The sequence below is a fragment of the Astyanax mexicanus genome, chromosome 23 (genome assembly GCF_023375975.1).
Source record: "Astyanax mexicanus isolate ESR-SI-001 chromosome 23, AstMex3_surface, whole genome shotgun sequence".
NCBI lineage: Eukaryota > Metazoa > Chordata > Actinopteri > Characiformes > Acestrorhamphidae > Astyanax > Astyanax mexicanus.
In genome coordinates this window covers 31,360,001-31,363,659 of record NC_064430.1, presented here as the reverse complement: position 1 = coordinate 31,363,659, position 3,659 = coordinate 31,360,001, and the positions used below count along the sequence as shown (strand labels likewise).

Genomic DNA, 3,659 nt, shown 5'->3' with positions numbered 1-3,659 from the left:
TGTGTAAGGTGTGTGTGTGTGTGTGTGTGTGTGTGTATCAGATAGGTCATTACCAACATACTTTGTTTTTTGGCACAGTTAATAGTCAAACTTACATTCTTTTGACTATTTATTATATTAGTAAGATAATATATTTTAACTTGATTGCATTTTTGGACACTGACAGGGTGGTCAATATCCATCAACCTAAACAGACAAAAAAATAATGCGTGGCCACTACTTATTAAGGCGTGGGAATCACATAATTAAGGCATGTAAATGAGATGACTGAAAAGTTCTGCTTTTCTGTAAATAAATGCCCATGAAGAAACTGAATATTACAGTAAAGCTCCTTTTATCCAAGGATCATCTTTAGTAAGAAAATAGAGAGTGAACTGGTTTCTATTTATTTTAATCTTGGAATGAATTATGGTGATATTTTGCAGTCTCTTGCAGTAAGACATGATATAATTCAAAGAAAAGACTCTTAATTCTCATACTAAAAGATGATTGGCTCAGACGCAGACAGTATGCAGACCCGTATACCTTCCTTTCGCAGTCATATTGTGCACAGCACCTGAGAGCGGCTCACTTTGTTAGCTGCGAAACAAAAGGATCTTGTGGCCACACCTTAATGCCTTCAATTGAATTATCTCTTTGCCATTCTCTTTATTTCTTTGACTTAATAAGTCATGGCCATGCCTTAGGATCTCATTCCCCACTCATTATTATGTTTTTTACATGATGTCACCTTAGGGGCTCCATAAAAAACCCATCCTCCTACATCATACATTTACATGCTGATCTCAGGACTTTTGGCAGGTCAGTGTACATGCCAAACAATTACATCACACAAAGAAATCAGCTGATTAATGAAAGCCACTGGGCGGGCATTCTTACGCTGAACCATTTTCCATTTAGCACAGCAAAGAAGAAACATGTTTTCATCTATTTTTCCATTTTTGCTCATTCAGAGCAATTTAATATTTTCTCATCGGATTATACCGGTCAGAATATACCATAAAAAATGTGATTTTCTAATTTCACTACAAACGCTCAGAATATTGGATGGGATGTTTCCTTTCTGAAGTTGTGTTTTGGGTATTTAACGTATGTACCAAGAATATACCATAGAAGCTAATGTTACCACCCACAGTGAACAGTGCAGTGCAGTGGGGGGTAATGATGGTGAGGGGTGGTGTCTGGCTAAAATGACCTGTGTGACAGAAAAGTGACAAAAAATTCTATAGCTTCCATAATGGGACGTGGCAAAAGTCATGGAACACCACAGTAGTTCATGTGGCGTGTCAGTGTGAGTGTATGTATGCTGGTGTGAATAAAGGCTTGAGACGCTTCTGATCAAGTCTATTTTTATTAATGCATTTCAAGTTGTTCAAAAAAAAGGACATATCTTTGCACAATACTTTTTGCAGTTTTAGTAAAAATCTCTCCAAAGTGATCGAGAACGAAAGAACAGAGCCGAACAGAAAGAACAGAAACCGAGAAACAGAAAAATAAAGGATGAAAAGATACTGTATAAAACACAGCGGCTATTCAAATCAAACAGTAGTATTAGACATATTTCTCCCCCATCCCCACCCCTCCCTCCACACGCTGCATTCAGACCAGTGCACACTCCTCACTCACACTTAAAGCAAAGCAACATATAAGAGACACATTTCAAAATAAAAGCCCTCTCTGACCCAACCACCCCACCCTAACTGGACCCCCCACCACCACAGAACAGACTTGATTATTATAAAGCCAGTCAAGAAGATCAGATCAGCTAAGATCAAGCTCAATACCATCACATACCTGTAACCCCTTCTACACCCCTCCACCCCCGCAGAATCCCCCCCCTCCACCCCTTTAACCCCGTTCACCAAACAGAAAAAAAGAACACACAGCTTTTCCAATGGAGGCCTGATCACACACCCCACACACCACCAGCCAGCCAGCCCAGCGTTCACTCCGCTGCACCTCGGCCTGTGGGACTGTGTGCATGTGTTTGTGTGTCTGTGTATATGTGTGTGTGTGTGTGTGTGTGTGTGTGTGTGTGTGTGTGTGTGTGTGTGCTCCAAACCAAGCATTCATTGTGGCACATTTGAAAAATGAAACACTCAGGCTGACAAACTGGATAAACACACCCCAAAAATATAAAAATGCATAATAATCTTATATTAATTAATAATAATAATAATTCAGAAATGGTCAGTATGCTCTGGACTTGATTTCAGAAAAAGCGTGAGGATATCTGATGAATGATAAAACGAGGGAAAGGACACACAGAGTACAAAAAGCAAAATGATAAGAAAAAGATAAGAAAAGAGTAAAGAAAGAAAAGAAGTGAGAAAAAAGGAAGACAAAAGATCAAGAAAACAGAAAAGGGCTAAAGGAAATATAACAGAGAAAGTAAGCAGATGCAGAGACTGAAGAGAAAAAAAAAGACAAAAAAGAGGAGAAAAGAAGAAATGAAAAAGAGAGATGGGAAAATTACTCCAAACTGCCACTAGAGGGAGCAGTCAGTGAGTCCTCAATGAATGGGGATAAACGGAGCTAAAAACTAAAAAAAAAAAAACTCAAACTAACTACTTGGCCAGAATATTCCTTTAATTTTAGAGAACAGAATAATGTATTTTGTTAAAAAGCAAAACAAGCGTTAGGCAAAAAAGGTTAAATGTGTACAGTACAGAAACACATGATAATGTTCTGTGTTGAAGAAATGAACAATTTTTCTTCTTATATACCCATTCATTTTGCACTCACTCGGGATCTGCCAACAGGCTGCAAATACAGCCTCTCACTGTGAGATACAGAGAGAGCCAGGGCTGAAGGGTAAAGTGTGTGAGGGGCCGATGGTCTGTCCACACTGGTGGCTCTGTAGAACTGGGGGCCATTCCCGGTCATCAGGCTCTGGAACATTCAGTGACTTGCTGTGGATTAAATTTAAAGTGATACAAGAAAAATAAAAACATAAAAAAACAAAATCTGCTGTTGTGTTCTGTGTGCGTTTGGCTGCATCTGTCTGTCGTTCAGCTGCTGAACCCAAACCTCTCCCAACAGGCCTCTGAAACAGCAGCTAGGACGTTTCTAGAGCCAGCCTGACCACACAGCACGAAAATCACCCAAATAAATGAAAGATACAAAAAAAATTGCTGTAAAAAAAACTGTTTCTGCCTTTCCCGATTGCAGAAACAGCTCTTTTCTGCCTGCTCTTCTCTAGTGGTTACTCTGATAATCTGAGCATTTCTGACTGATCCAAAACCGATAAACTTTGCAAAAAAATGACAGAATCATAAAAATAAACAACATGCCGCAGCGATAACCCAACCCTCCTACATTTAAAACACACCTTACTCACGCTCCCTCCCTCACCAAGTGTCAAATAAGGCCTGCTATCAACACGTTAATAAACAAGCTCATCTAACAAATGTTCAGTCTGCATTCTGTGTTGTCGTTTACATCCCTCCATCTTTCTCTATATATTTAGATTTCACTCTTTAAAAAATGAAGGTGCTACAAAAGGGTTAAAAATAAAAAGACTCTATAGAACGCTCACAACTACGTACATATGGACCTGCATATACTGTTCTTATGCAGTATTTAAATCCTTTGGGAACACATTTTATATATTAAACTGGGGTTTTATGTGAAGCATTCAAAAATATGCATGAATATAA

General features: G+C 38.8%; 1 long non-coding RNA gene across 1 annotated transcript; it reads left to right on the top strand.

The window, feature by feature from the left end:
* Positions 1-2,057: 2,057 nt before the first annotated feature.
* On the top strand, positions 2,058-3,331 carry LOC111190381 (uncharacterized). Its single transcript, XR_002649093.2, has 2 exons — positions 2,058-2,982; positions 3,043-3,331. It is a non-coding gene; the product is annotated as an uncharacterized LOC111190381 (long non-coding RNA).
* The last annotated feature ends 328 nt before the right edge of the window (positions 3,332-3,659 follow it).